The 16,130-nt window shown below is 44.3% G+C and overlaps 1 pseudogene; it reads left to right on the top strand.

Annotated features, from left to right (window-relative positions):
* The first annotated feature begins 5,548 nt into the window (after positions 1–5,548).
* LOC138414686 (SKA complex subunit 3-like) lies at positions 5,549–6,718 on the top strand (annotated as a pseudogene).
* The last annotated feature ends 9,412 nt before the right edge of the window (positions 6,719–16,130 follow it).

The raw sequence follows: 16,130 nt of genomic DNA, 5'->3' as shown, positions 1-16,130 counted from the left end.
AGGCCAGCACAACTTGAGTGAGAATCGGGCTCCAGCAAATGGCCGGGTGGTGCCTATCCGTCTATCACCGGGTCGGCAGCCACAGCTTTCTCTGGTTCCCTGACAATGGTGGTGCAAGGGGCCAATTCGGTTGTCAGCTTCCTGGCCAAAGCAGCAGAAAATATTATAGAAACCATAGTGTCGGAAAGACACAAGAATCACTCAGAGATACAGAACAGCAGGGTTTATTCAGCACTGGTGCAGGCCCAGCGGAGTCACCTCCAAAGGCTGGGAGCCCCGGCTTTGTTCTGGGTATCTTTCCTACACTGTAAACTTCCCACTCAAACAGCTCAGATCCCTCCCCTCCGCAGCAGCCCTAATTCCCATAGATGTAAGGAGCAAGCAAGATCACAGAAGTGAAAGTGGTGACTGATAAGCAGCAGCTGTTTAAAAACAAGATAAGGGAAAGGAAAGCAAAAAGGTTGTTACTTTAATTGGGGGCTTTGACCTTGCTCACAACCATCCCCAGAATCCTTCTCACTGGCATCCATTCTGGCTGAACAATGTGTGCGCCACCAGGAAGGACTCTGAATCAGAATGATTGGCCCAAGACCACCTGGAAACTAATCCCATCACCATAAAACCCGAGACTGCAAGCCACGTGGCAGAGCAGTCCTCCTGGGTTCCCTTACCCTCCTGCTCTCTGCCTGGGAGCCCCTCCCCAATAAAATCTCTTGCTTTGTCAGCACATGTATCTCCTCAGACATTCACTTCTGAGTGTTAGATAAGAGCCCTCTTTCGGGCCCTGGAAGGGGTCCCTCTTTCTGCAACAAATGGCGATTCTGGCAGGGACTCCTCTTTGCTGCGACTGACATCCTGACCACTTAGGGTACTCAGGGACCAGCTTGCTTGGCGATGGATCAGACCCAACTGCCACAACTGGGACCCTTTTGTCCCTGGTCTCCTCCTGGTGCAGACAACTGGCCAGGGTGCCCAGACCAGGTAAGGAACAAGAGATTTTGTTGATCTCTCTCTTCTTCCTTCTCTCTTTCCTCTCCTTAACCCTTCCTATCCTACCCTTTCTTTTTCTAGCCCCCCGATCTTGGACGCAGAAATCTGGTCAAAGGGCCTCAGCCTGAGCTGAGGATTGGAGGCTGATCATCTCTTCTTGGCAGAGACTCGAATTCTGGCTCTGTCCTAGTTTCTGGCTTGAATTCTGGTCTGGTCTGGTTTCTGGCAGGGCCTCCAGTCCTCCCTTCTGTGGAGGCCCAGGGTAACGTCCCCTAATGCCTGGGTATCCACAGGTAGCAGGAGATGTCTAGAAGGCCACAGCTTTTGCGCCTCTCTCCTGCCTCCTTCCCCCTCTGCTTTCAACCTGGCTTCCTTCCCTCCCTTTGGAATCTTTGAAGACCTGAGATATTTTCATTTACTCTGTCAGTCCTTGCATCTGAGGTTCTGTGTCTCTATAGGAGGTTTTCTGAGAGACTGTAAGCTTCTGTTAAGGGAGGGTCTGATTAAGACTGCCAGGTCTGGGTATGTGTTTTATACTCTGTGATCTGTGTTGTGATTTGCGATGACCATTCTGCTTTGTCAGGCCACCATTTGGTTTAGACCTGCTGCCATTTTGATAGAACTTGATTTTCATTCCCTGTGCCTTGAGACCAGGGCTCTCAGGAACACTTATCTATAAAATTGTGAATTTTATATTGTAATACCTAATTCATGACTAAGTTTAGAAAATGAAGCTAGATTTTGCATTGTGTCTGTCTGAATATGCGTATGTCTCCATATGTCTTTGTCCCTGGATAATATTTTTGAGATTAATTTGTAGATAAGCTCTATTTAATTGGCTTTTTAAAAGTCAGTGCTTACGAATCAAATAATTCTAAATTAAATTAAATGAATTTCAGGTTCATGTGAACTGAGAAATATTCAGTAGTAGATGAATACCTGGTAACACAGATATGTCTTTAGAACCATCAATAAGTATAATACTTCTGTTGTACCTAGGTTTACTAGAGGTCAAATAAGACTGTATTCTGTAACAAATCTGTCAACAAGAAATGTACCTCATTGTGTAAAATACTTTAGGGAAACTAAGATGTGTTTTCAATAGAAGGAGGTATGAAAAAAGATACTGAAAAGAGTTATGCATGATCAGGATTTTCTAAAATTGGATTACAATTGGTTGTATAAATGGATTTTCTTAGGAATGACACAGCTGCAGGAGAACTGGTGAGAGCCATCTAGGTCGAAGATGGCGGAGTCGACTTTCTCTAGACCTCGAGCCTCCTTATATACGCCCACTGTGACATAGCAGCAAGCTAAGTGATACACCCATCAGCACTGACTAAATCTGACCGAATGTTCTAAACCCTTTTGATTGATTTTTTTGACAAAACTTCCTAAATCAAATTCTGTTGAAGTTCTTTTGACCTCTAGCTAACTTTGGGTTGCTTTAGAGGGCACCTAAAACATCCCAAAGAGAGATATTAAACTAATTGTGCTTATTTGGTTGGTTAAATTACATGGGAAATATTATCAAATGAGTAATAAGTTCTCTCAGGTTATAATGTATGGTAAACATTACTAATATAGATATCCTAGAAATTATGTGGAGTTTCTAACATTCTGATATGTCCTGGTATTCTAATGGGAAACCTGATGACTTCACAAAAGTTACAAAAGGACTGAATGAACCAGCGAATATGCTTACAACTTTTATGGTTTCTATCTGAAAAAATTATAGGTTTGAATCTGTGTTTTCCAGGAGTAGGGGAAAACTTCCCCTCAAAATAATTATGACAGTAATTTGGTAAAATTATATGTTATAAACAAATTAAAACAATTATATTTTATCTCTATCTGACTCCTTCAGAGACTGGAAAATCTTAGGTTTTCAGTAACTTTATCAGATGAGTTAGGAAGGTTTTCTCACTAACAGGTACAGAACTCTGAAGGAATTTTTGAGACCTTGAAATGGGAAGGATTCACCTAGATTTGTTAGGTGAAACCTGTGATAAGCCTTTGGCGTGACTTTTCCCAGCCCTGTTTTATTTTAAAAGTTCAATCTGAGAATCTATGAAAATTTCAACAAAACAAAAAGTCTGTAATCATTTATGGTTATATAAATCATCAGGCCAAATTTATTGAAAGCAGACCTATTTTGCAAACAAACTAGCCTTAATTTGGTTATTTTTGATAAAAATGAGAGTAATATTAGGGAAGAAAAGATATTTCAATAAATGTTAAATCCAAGTTTGTTAATGGAGGTCTGAATCTAGTAAGACTCATTTCCTGGATAGTTCTTTGCTGTTATGTGATATTAATGTAAAACTTAATTGAATTCCTAAAGAAAACCCTAAGTTTGTTTCTGAAGCTTATCTCAGTAATCTATCTTTGCATAAAGATCAGATGCCTCATGAGCTGTAACCAGGACTGGAAAAAGACATAATTTAAGGGGCTATCTCCAACCTGGATGGAAGGACCTTTTTATTAGGTACTCTTAACTAGCTCATGCACAGTGAAACTGAAGGGAAATAGACTCTTAGATTAATTCCAACTTCCAAAGGCCCCTACACTGGACTGATCTATAGAGAGGACAACTGACGTGATCTCACCTTAAAACGCTGCTCAAACAGAGGAGAAACTGCACTACACCAGGACAAGAAGATGACGACATCAGAGGTAGACAGCTTGCCCAAGATGTGGATCTGATTCATATGATCGTTTATAATGTTTTCTTGACTTCTTCAGTTCAGTTCAGTCGCTCAGTCGTGTCTGACTCTTTGTGACCCCATGAATCACAGCACGCCAGGCCTCCCTGTCCATCACCAACTCCCGGAGTTCACTCACACTCACATCCATCAAGTCAGTGATGCCATCCAGCCATCTCGTCCTCGGTCGTCCCCTTCTCCTCCTGCCCCCAATCCCCCCCAGCATCACAGTCTTTTCCAATAAGTCAACTCTTTGCATGAGGTGGCCAAAGTACTGGAGTTTCAGCTTTAGCATCATTCCTTCCAAAGAAATCCCAGGGCTGATCTCCTTCAGAATGGACTGGTTGGATCTCCTTGCAGTCCAAGGGACTCTCAAGAGTCTTCTCCAACACCACAGTTCAAAAGCATCAATTCTTTGGCACTCAGCTTTCTTCACAGTCCAACTCTCATATCCATATATGACCACAGGAAAAACCATAGCCTTGACTAGACGGACCTTTGTTGGCAAAGTAATGTCTCTGCTTTTGAATATGCTGTCTAGGTTGGTCATAACTTTTCTTCCAAGGAGTAAGGCCTTTGCATATAAATCAAATGCTTTTCTATCATAGCCCGGATCCTATGCTAGTTTTAGAAGTCAATCCAATTGTTGGGTTTGTGGCCGGTTACATATGTCTAGTTCTGGGTTACCTTGGTGAATTTCTCTACTCCAAGTCTCTAACTGGTTGACCCTGAGAAAATTTACTTAAAAAGAAAAATTATAGTCATATTCATGTCACTATTGATATTACTAGATGGAATCCCCTCACCTGACCAATTAGTAATGCCTGCTCTGACCCTGGCCATAAATTTGAATTTTCTTCTATTATTCAGTCTCAATCAGAGCAGCAAGCAAAGTTTCAGTAAAGGAAAAAACCTCCCACCATTATGGGGTAGATTTATATAGATAACACCAGGTCATGGTAATTTAGGTTTAAAGTCTCCTCTGTGTTGGAAACAATTAAATCATACTAAGGATAATCAGTCTAGTAACACTAGGAAACTGGGTTATGTGCCTTATAGACAGTGCCAATATATAATTTCCCTGGAAGATAAAGATTCATACAGAATAGACTAAGTCAGATGACCTGGGATATACTGGGCTACATCTAATGGAAGTTTTTAGCTTATAATACTCCTGTCTATGTTACCTGTCTTTCACCAGTTTTACAAAATTGCTGTTTCTTATACTTCCAAATGTGTGACTGAAGCCTCTGATAAAATAATATATAGTTCCATATGAGATCAATGATGGTAACAGTGTAACTCTAGATATGGGAAGAAGCAACACGAAGGAATGTTTTCCTGGACCAAGAGGCTAGTAAGACAGGTGGTCCAGAGAATTCTGGATACTGTTTTATGGCCTAGTCCAGCAACAGCACATTGAGTGGCCTGTTAACAAAATCGTTGCCAGACCTGAGAATGGACATTCTCAGCATCCTAGCATGAAATGGTCATGAAATGCTCGCCTTAAAATCATGGCCAAGTTTACAACCAAGAAGGGGCTCTGCCAGCTAAACACCGACACTCGTCACCTACCTCTACAAAGACTAAATCACGATCCCTGGCAGCTGCTGATCCTCAACACCCCTGAAAGGAGTTCAGGGCGGAAATCAGGAATGAGGCACTCCGTGCTCTGGGAAAAACTGGCAGAGCAGGCCTTCAGATGGTTAGATTTTTCCAGGAGAAGATTTAGTGAGTTCTAATTCTTACATCTTCTCATACCTAGAGAAACACTAACATTGTTAATGGTGACATCTGCTTTGGCTATTAAGGAGAATTTTACGATTAAAAGTCAAGATAAGCCAGGCTCTCCTATGGATCCAATCTGAGGCTTTCACGGGATGCTGAGGTCTCTGGCTGTCAGCTGCAGGGAACGCTGGACAGAGAGGAAAGCAACTTTGAAGATTGTCCAATGAGGATTTTATATGACCTTCACTCAGAATTACGGACTCTAAAGGATGATGTCAATATTCTTGATAAAGCAAAGCTTGGAAAGTCAAGAAAGCATGGGTTTCATAAAGGCAACAAAAATACTGACGAAAAAGAATTCAGTGGATATCACGAAAATAAAAGAGTTTTTCCAGAAGTATGGATATGCTCCATGTGCCAAGAAAAACTCAGTGGATGAGCAAGAAGTCATCGACTCTAAACTAGCATCCAGTGAACGTGAATGTCCTGAGAAGCCTGACGTGAAAGATGATTTCTTGGATTCTGCTGCTCCCAAACTTCTGTTTCTGAGAAGTCACCGCATAGTCCACAACTTTTTGATTTTGGACTTGAGCGGTACATCGTATCCCAAGGTCTGCCAAACCGTCCCCAAGCAGTAAACAACGAGAAGGCAGAGCCAAAAATTTTAACTCCATTTTCCAAACAGTCACTAGTAAACACTTCAAAATGTGCACTAAAGATGGATGATTTTCAGTTGGTATCTCTGAATACACTATGTGTTTAAATAATGATCACACAATTGGACTTAAAAATGTAAAGACTAACAGTGAGACCATAGAAACAGAACCAGTGCCCAATGATAATGTCTTTGCCACTCCTGGATTCATAATCCAGCTGTTGGAAAAAAAATGGTGCAGAGCACACAGATTCTCCTTTGGCACCCACGTTCTGCACTCCTGGTTTGAAAGTTCCTTTTACAAAGAGTAGCACAGCTCTGATAGCCACAAACTATCCATTATCAAAAGCAAACAGTTCATTGAATGATTCGGCAATGAAAGAAAGTACAAATCAGACGAGTGTTTTGAGAATTTTGCAGATTCCTCTTCTCCTTCGATTTCTTCTTATGAGAATCTACTCAAAACACCTACACCTCCAGTAGTTACTACGATTCCAGAAGATATTCGCCAGATTTGATCAATATACAACTCAAACCTAGTGTCTCTGGTAGCAGTTAGAGCAGTGCCACCCAGCAAAGTGTTTCTTCCTCGCATGGAGGACAGAAGGTGCGAGATGCCGGTAACAAAGTAACCTGGTGAAGAAATGATAGTGGATCCATCCTCCCATTACGGAAACTGAACAGAATGAGATGAAAGCAAACCTGGTCTCACTTGGTTTTTGACATCCCCTACATCGTCCCCCTTTTGAAAAACCAACTCATGTTAAAGATGAGTATGGATACTAGTATCATAAAGTGCTTTTTATTAAGTTTGATTTAATCTAGCCTGTCCTGTTGATATGTAGTTCAGCTGCTCCGTTTTGAAAGATCATTACTGTTTCATTGATTTCAAGTTTACCCTGTCTCATGGAACTATGTGGTTTAAGTAATAGTAGGAAGCAGAATAAATAATTTTTGAAATTTGAACATTACTATTTGCCACTCAAATGAGGCTACCTCAGTCTTCTCGGAGCTGGACAGTTGTTGCTAGAGCTAGGCTTCTTCCTTGGGGCCACCTCTGCCCACTGTCTCCTCTCACGACTGTCCCAAGTCTTCTACACCTTTTGTTTCAACAATGCTCTTTCAGACACTGTTGTTTACAAAAGACAGCCTAAAGTGATATAGGAAAGATGAATTTACAGGCCTGGGTAGCTATACTGAAGTGGGTGTCTCAAACATTTGGACTTAAGACACTCGCCTGCTGTCATGTCAGGACGAGTGTTTTCCTCTGACTTGTCAATTTCATCCTCTCCAATCGGCTCTTCCCAGCACATGACTGTGACCTCCCCAGACCCTCATCTAGCTCAGCGCCCAGCAGAGCCCGAGCCTCACCCTCTGGGAAATCCTAGGCATCCTCCTGCATGGGCGCTGCTCTCTGGTCTGTCAGCTGTGCCTGTGGGCCTGCCTCTGAGAGCACCAGGCTGCCCTATCCACGGAGCCCAAGAGCCTTACGATCTGAGCCACGCTGCACCAGCAATTATCCTCTTACGGGTGTGCCTTGAAAGTCAAGCAGGAAGATGCATCACTTTGTGTCTCTTCATTTTGTCAGAAAATTATCCCCAAAGAAAAACTTATTCTTTGTTCTAGGAACTACTGTGCAGTTATCATTTAATTTTGGCTAAATAAAATGTTAAATTAAAAAAAAAAACATCAAAACAGAGTAGCTATGCTTCAGACATGGGTGTAATTTCAGACTAGACCTTGTATTCCTATACACTTGAGTTTTCTGAGTTGTGTCAGGCCTGGATGCCACCAGACATGCTCAAAACAATGTCTGCTGGAAGCTAGTAATTGCAAACTCACTTTTTATAGAGCTAGGCAACTGGCTACCTGGCTACAAGACTCCCAAAAGTGCCAGGTCCAGACTGGGTTTCAGGCCTATTCTTCTGAAAAGAAATGAGATTTATTTTGTCTATTAAAATTCCAGTTGTCACTCCTCCAACTACTTCTAACTGGGTCTGTTACACCAAAATGGCAGACCAACAGATTGAGATTTTAATCATACCAGACTCAGATCTAGAACTTGGAACTCAGGAATGCTTCCAATTCAGTGTCTATTCTCCAAACTAAGCAGTCCTATGCCCCATTTAGACAGGAAGTTATCACAGTCATAGTTGCCCAGTTCCCTGAATTAAAACGGAGCAGGACTCACTGAGGCTCTAGAGTACAGATCTGTTCTGCGTTCTCCATTTCTTGTCTGTAGAATATGGGCTTCATTCACCCACTTTGACCTTCCCTGAGTCCCAAAGGGCAGATTCAAACAGTTGCTAGTCAGAGAAGGGAGGGGATATAGATACAGAAGGAGCAATCAAATGGTGGTACAACCCTGAGGCAGGGTCCTCGTTCCTACTCAAGAAGCATGCATAACAATGCCCTTGAGTTCTTCTGCAGAACTGGGGCCCTCACCCAGGTGAAGGATGGTAACTTCAGGCTGAGCACAAGATTCCTGGAGCACCACTTTGTTGCCTTACCACCAACCAATCAGCAGAAAGTCACACACCCTGCAGCCCTCACCCCTAAATGTTGCCTTCTGTTTCTGGGGCCCAGTGATGACCATCCTTTTAGGCCTCCTATTTGCCCCTGTCTGTTTCATATCTGACAGGGGCCAACAGTTTCAAGCTAAATTACTGTTCTTACAAGGGCAAATGCTGGTTTCAGGCACAAAATATCTTGGCTTAGATCCTGAGAAATCTGTATGCAGGTTAACAAGCAACAGTCAGACCGGGACATGAAACAACAGACTGGTTCCAAATTGGGAAAGGAGTAAGTCAAGGCTGTATATTGTCACCCTGCTGATTTAACTTATATGCAGAGTACATCATGTGAAATGCTGGGTTGGATGAAGCATGAGCTGAAATCAAGATTGGCAGGAGAAATATCAATAACCTGAGATATAATGATGACACCAACCTTATGGCAGAAAGCAAAGAGGAACTAAAGAGCCTCTTGAGGAAAGTGAAAAAGCTGGTTTAAAACTCAACAGTCAAAAAACTAAGATCATGGCATCCAGTCCCATCACTTCATGGCAAATAGATGGGAAAATAATGGAAACAGTGGTAGGCTTTATTTTCTTGGGCTCCAAAATCACTGCAGATGATGACTGCTGCATGAAATTAAAAGACACTTGCTCCTTGGAAGGAAAGCTATGACCAACCTAGACAGCATGTTAAAAAGCAGAGACATTACTTTGCCAATAAAGGTCCATCTAGTCCAAGCTATGGTTTTTCCAGTAGTCATATGGTTGTGGGAATTGGGCCATAAAGAAGGCTGAGTGCCGAAGAATTGATGCTTTTGAACTGTGATGTTGGAGAAGACTCTTAAGAGTCCCTTGGACTGCAAGGAGGTCAAACCAGTCAATCCTACAGGAAATCAGTCCTGAATATTCATCAGAAGGACTTGTGTTGAAGCTGAAGCTCCAATATTTGGCCACCTGAAGCGAAGAGCTGACATTGGAAAAGACCCTGATGCTGGGAAAGATTGAGGGAAGGAGGAGAAGGGGATGACAAAGGATGAGTTGGTTGGATGGCATTACCAACTCAATGGACATGAGTTTGAACAAGCTCTGGGAGTTGGTGATGGACAGGGAGGCCTGGAGTGCTTCAGTCCATGGGGTCGAGAAGAGTTGGACATGATTGAGCAATTAAACTGACTGACTAGATCAAGTAGAGAGACTTCTGCTCTCCTAGGCAGGCCTATGCCCATGCACAGCAGGAGGAAATTACAGAAGAAAGAGACCTCTGCCCCAATTCCCAAGAAGTATCTTGAGTATGAAGTCTCTCAGAGGGGAGTTGGTAGGGGAAGCACACTGACTGAAACCATCCACCCAGCCAGGCACTGTCGTGGTTTTTGCACCACCATTTGCATGAGGTGTTTTACAACAGGAGGTCTTGGTAAGGAACATGAAACTAATAAGCCACCACCAATGAGAAGAGTTCCGGAAAGGTCAAAAGGTGACATCACATGTCCAACCACCTTCTAGAATCCTTCTCTCTGGCATCCATCTTGGCTGAGCAACGCGTGCACCACCAGGAAGGACTCTGAATCAGAGTGATTTGCCAAAGACAACCCGGAAGCTAATCCCATCAGCGTAAAACTGGAGACTGCTAGCCAGGTGGCATAGCAGTTCTCCTGGGTTCCCTTACCCTCCTGCTCTCTGCCCAGGTGCCCCTTTCCAGTAAAAGCTCTTGCTTTGCCCGCATGTGTGTCTCCTCAGACATTCATTTCTGAGTGTTAGACAAGAGACCACTTTCTCGTCCTGAAAGCTGTTTCCTTTCCTGCAACACACCCATTTTGTTTTTCTCTTTCTTTCTCCCTTTTCTTCCTTCTCTCTGTTTCCTCCCCTCCCTTCCCCCACCTTTTTTTTTTTTTTTAACATTTTGGTAGAAAATACATGAGTTCTAGAGGCACAGAAGCACAGATTTTAATTTTTATTTGCACTCTAAGCACCATATTTACTGTTTTTCTTTTGGTGAGTTAATCACCCCTGTGAAGTTAAGTTTCTTCTGTTATAAAATGGAAACAGTGATATATAACTTACAAAGTTTTGAGGATGGACTGAATGAGCCAATACGTGCCAATGCCCACACTGAGCACATAATACTAATGTCATTTCCCTTCCATTCACATCATAATCTAGTTTGGAGGTAAATAAGTATCAGTCTCACAGATCACTGTGATTTTATCCTTCATCTGCAAGGTTGACATAATGATCCATCTTATCAATGAGACCCCATGTGGGTCCTATCAAAAAGTAAGGAGAGTTTTATAATGAAAAATCAAAATAGAATAGCTATGCTTCGGACATTCGAGGAAATAACTAGGTGATTCTATGGGTGTAATTTCAGACTAGACCTTGTATTGCTAAACACTTGAGTTTTCTGAGTCATGTCAGGCTTGGATGCCACCATTCTCAAAACAATGTCTGCTGGAAGCTATTAACTACAACCTTACTTTTTATAGAGCTAAGCAACTGCCTACAAGTCTCCCTGAAGTACCAGGTCTAGACTGGATTTCAGGGCTATTTTTCTAAAAATAAATGAGATTTATTTTATTTATTAAAATTCCAGTTGTCACTCCTCCAACTACTTCTAATTAGGATGTTACACCAAAATGGCAGACCAAGGGATTGAGATTTTAATCATACAAGACTTACATCTAAGACTTGAAACTCAGGAATGCTTCCAATTCAGTGTCTATTCTCCAAGCTGAGGCAGTCCTATGCCCCATTTAGACAGGAAGTTATCACAGTCATAGTTGCCAGGCTTCATTCAGCCTCCTTGACCTTCCCTGAGTTCCAAAGTGTAGACTCAAACAGTTGCTAATCAGGGAAGGGAGGGGATACAGAAACAGAGGAGGAGCAATCAAATGGTGGTACAGCCTTGAGGCAGGGTCCTCGTTCCTACTCAAAAAAATATGCGTAACAATGTTTTTGAGTTCTTCTACAGAACTGGGGCCCCCACCCAGGTGGAGGATGGTAGCTTCAGGCTGAGCGTAAGATGCTGAGAGCACCATTCTGGTGGTGGTTGCCTTACCACCAACCAATCAGAAAAAAGTCACACACCCTCCAGCCCTCACCCCAGATGTTGCCTTCTGTTTCTGGGAACCAGTGATGCCCATCCTGTTAGGTCTCCTGTTTGACTCCTGTCTATTTCATCTCTGAGAGGAGCCAACAGTTTCAAGCTAAATTGCTGTTATTACAAGGGTGACTGCCGGTTGCAGACGAAGAGTACCTCAACTTAGATCAGGTAGAGAAAGAGTTCTGCTCTGCTAGGCAGGCCCACATCCATGCACAGCAGGAAGAAGTCACAGAGGAAAGAGACCTCCGCCCCAATTCCCAAGAGGTACCTTGAGTCTGAAGTCTCTCAGCGGGGAGTTGTTAGGGGAAGCACACTGACGGAAGCCGCCCACCCTGGCCAGGTGCCATAGTAACCATCTGCATGAGTTGTTTTATGACAGGAGGTCCTGGTAAGGAGCATGAAATTAATAAGCCACCACCAACAGGAAGAGTTCGGAAAAGGTCAAAAGGAGACACCACACGTCCAACCACCTCCCAGAATCCTCGCTGGCATCCATCTTGGCTGAGCAAGGCCACCAGGAAGGACTCTGAGTCAGAATGATTGGCTAAAGACAACCCAGAAACTAATCCCATCACCATAAAACTCGAGACTGCTAGCCATGTGGCAGAGCAGTTCTCCTGGGTTCCCTTACCCTGCTGCTCTCCACCCGGGTGCCCTTTCCCAATAAAATCTCTTGCTTTGTCAGCACATGTGTCTTCCTCAAACAATTCATTTCCCAGTGTTAGACAAGAGTCCACTTTCAGGCCCTGGAAGGGTTCCCCTTTCCTGAAACAACCCAACTCCATCAATGGGACCAAAGATTGCTCAGCCTCCAGGGATGGGATAGCATCCCATGTCGGGGAGGTCAGACATACTAGAGTAGGAGCTGCTTTTTGTCCCTTTCTTTAACATCTTGCCAATGCTCCAGTGCATTATGTTCAAAATGCAATGTTGTGCTTGTTGTCAGCGTACAGTCGCATGATTCAGGTATTGCATATCTATGGAATATCTCTATTGTTTTTTGGATTTTGCCACAGAAGAATGAGCAGTGTGCTGAGCCGCAGGTCCTTGTGAATTTTGTCCATCTCAGATATACTTTTCTGTGTATACAAGGAAGGAAGATAGGAGATAATTATTGTGGATTATCTCTTAGAGATGCAGATTTCCGTGTACCTGTGAAAGTATGGAAGGAAGAAAGAGGGGAAGGAATGAAGGAAAAGGAAAAGGAGATTCCTTCTGGATAATCAAGTGATGGGGATTCCGCACGGTCATCTCAACAGATACAGCAACAACATTTGACAAAATTCCATGTCCGCTCATGGTAAACTCTCTTTTCAAAATGGGTATAGAGAGGGAGTTCCCTGGTAGCCTAGTGGGTAAGACTCCCAGCTTTCACTGCTGGGGCCTGGGTTTAGGGAACTAGATCCCACAAGCTGTGGAGCCAGGCCCCCTATGCTGGCACCCCAAAAAAGGAGTATTTCACTACATAACCAAGGCACATTTGATAAACTAAAAGGTAATATCATACCCCTCAGTGTATGATATTAGATTTGGAGACCCGCAGTAAAGTTGGACTCCGCATCGTGATGTGTGGGTGGACAAAATGAGTGTGGCCCCCTGATGGGGGGCGGGAACCAGTGCAAGTCGGCAGTACTGGACCTTTGACACTGGGCCTTCAAAAGCATTTCATGCTGATCAAAGTACTTCAGTGGAAAAGAAAGTATGAAAACACCAGTCAGAGTCCATTGTCAGCTGACAGGCAGCAAAGGAGACTGTGAGACATAATTTTAGAGTAAATACAAAACAGGCCCAGAGAGAAGATGGAGAAGAAGGAGGAAACGAGCAGCGAACCAGTAAAAGCCATGTGTGTAGGCATGATTAAACGCGGAGTAGAAGAAGAGTACATCGCCTTGTACAGGGTATAAATTAAAAGTGTAGAATTAACATTTGAAAGGTCAACGGGAATTCTCATGAGAGAGCAGAACTGTGGGCACTTAAACATGAAAGCCTGGAAGAGCACAGAACAAAGAGGAAAGGGAAACGTCATTAGATTTCTATGGCTCAGTTATCGTCTGTGCTTTGTGAAAACCCAAATGCGGAGGTGGGCTATCAGAGGGGGAAATTAGCCAGTGGGTTAGATCCACCGGGGAAGAGCAGGCCCAGGTAGGATGGGGTGGGAGGGAGGTGGGGGTGGGGGGAGGTGGAGGTGGGGATACGGAGTCCTCCGGACCAAGGCCAGGAGTAAACGTCCTGCCTTGGAAGTTCATCCTCCAACAGGGTCAGTTTAAATGGTGGGAGTATGTTCAAAAATTCAAAGGGGAATATTCACTGTCTGGAGGACCAGGACATTGTTTCTTCTGGTCATGATCTGACACCAGATATTTTTCCTCCCCTGAAAACAAGTACAGCATTTTCAAGAGTGAAATATTTGTTGTCTCACATTGGGCACCGAGAGACAGTCCCCTGTGTCTTCAGCTGAGGTGGGGGTGGGGGTAGCGGGGAGGAATGTACCACCGTCCAGGAGAGAAACTCAAACAAGGACTAGAGGGAATGCCCTCGGGGGCTCTTCAGGGTCAGGGGCAGCCTCTCTCCTCACCCATGGGGAAAGGAACACAGTCTGGTAATTAGGGGAAGGGAACCTCAGATGGAGGACTCTGAAGTGTTTCAGGGCGCACTAGGGAAATATTGATCCTACTTAAATGCTGACCCCGTAAGCCCTCAGTTCCCCGGCAGCACTCTCAGACACAGCCCTCCCAGGCTCTCACCTCAGCCCTGGCTGAGTTCACAACGAGACCCACCCTCTTCCCGGCCCTGCAACTGTTGCCTAATCCCATTAGCATACCCCCCAGTGACCCCTTTTAGTCTGTCGGTATCTCCTTGGTAGGAAGTGGCCGCAGAAGATGGTATAGACTTGGCTACTCTGGGACCCTGCCTTGACCTATTCTCCGTGGCAGGTGCCCCTGAGCCGGGCCGCCAGGCTAACAGGGCCAGGTCACCTTGCAGGCAGCCCTCTTGCTCCTCGGGCTCTGGGCAGTGCTGGCTCCTGCCCAGTGTCCTCTAGGACGTCTCCCATGGCGCTACAGCTCTCGGAGGTGGTGACTCCCAGGAAGTAGCTGTACCAAGACAAGAGTGTCCCGGTGCTGGGCTGGCTCTTCTACAGCCTGCGCTTTGCGGGGCAGAGGCGTGTTATCTACATGTGGCACAAGAAGTTATTTTCACCCAGACACCTGCCGCTGATGGCTCAGGATGACCGAGGAGCCCTCCAGAGAGACTGCCCCACTGGCCCTGCAGACTGCTACCACCTCGGCTACCTGGAGGAGATTCCTCTGTCCGGGGTCACCTTGGACGCTTGCTATGGGGATCTCGAAGGTATCATGAAGTTGGATGACCTTACCTATGAAATCAAGCCTCTCATGTGTTCTGAAAGGTTTGAACATGTCGTTTCTCAGATCGTGGCAGACACCAGTGGAACAGGACCTGCATTTAGACCGGATCACAAGGATCACATTGTGATCACAAGGATCCCACTGCCCCCTGAAGTGGATGTCAGCGTAGCCCCCAGAGTTACTTCCAGAATGTTTGCAACCTATCCTTCAGTTACGTCAGGATTGGGTCAGTTTTCTAATTCAATGTATCGTGTATACAACAATGTCACTATGTGTGTAAAATTCTTGTTGTTGCTGCTGCTGCTAAGTCGCTTCAGTCGTGTCCAACTCTGTGCGACTCCATAGACGGCCGCCCACCAGGCTCCCCCGTCCCTGGGATTCTCCAGGCAAGAACACTGGAGTGGGTGGGTTGCCATTTCCTTCTCCAATGCATGAAAGTGAAAAGTGAAAGTGAAGTCTCTCAGTCGTGTCCAACTCTTTGAGACCCCATGGACTGCAGCCTACCAAGATCAGTAATATGGTGGACTCCTTTTATAAGGGTCTTGTGTTGAATTTGTGGCTGGTTGCAGTGCTAATATATGATGTACGAGATCCTACCAGAATGAACGATTATAATGTACCAAATGGTCCATGTGCTCGTTACCATGCAGCAACCTTTCTGCCATATGGAGATCCCAGTACAGCCTTCATATTTCATCATGATGGACCCAGTTTAACTCAGTTTGAATCAGAACTGTATGTATTGTGTAACAGTCCTCCTGGTCTAGCCTAGTTGATCATCTAGGGAGACGTGTAATCTTGTTAGGCACTTTAACAGCCCAACTCACTGGGAGACAAATTGGTCTGTATTATGATGAGGATACCTGCTTTTGCCTGAGGAGGAGCAGTTGCATTATGGGAACATTCTCATCCTTGACAGATTCCTTCAGTAACTGTTCTGCTGTTCACTGGCAGAGCATAGCAGGATGTTGGTGCAGTTGTACCTTTGTGAAACCTAAATGCTTTTTTAATGAAAGCCTGATAAAAGAACGTTGTGGAAATTCTGAGGTAGAGGATTGGGAGGACTGTGACT

The sequence above is a fragment of the Ovis canadensis genome, chromosome 11 (assembly GCF_042477335.2).
Source record: "Ovis canadensis isolate MfBH-ARS-UI-01 breed Bighorn chromosome 11, ARS-UI_OviCan_v2, whole genome shotgun sequence".
In the NCBI taxonomy this organism is placed as follows: Eukaryota; Metazoa; Chordata; class Mammalia; order Artiodactyla; family Bovidae; genus Ovis; species Ovis canadensis.
The sequence above is the reverse complement of the archived record's forward strand: the minus strand, read 5'-3'. Positions and strand labels throughout refer to the sequence as shown.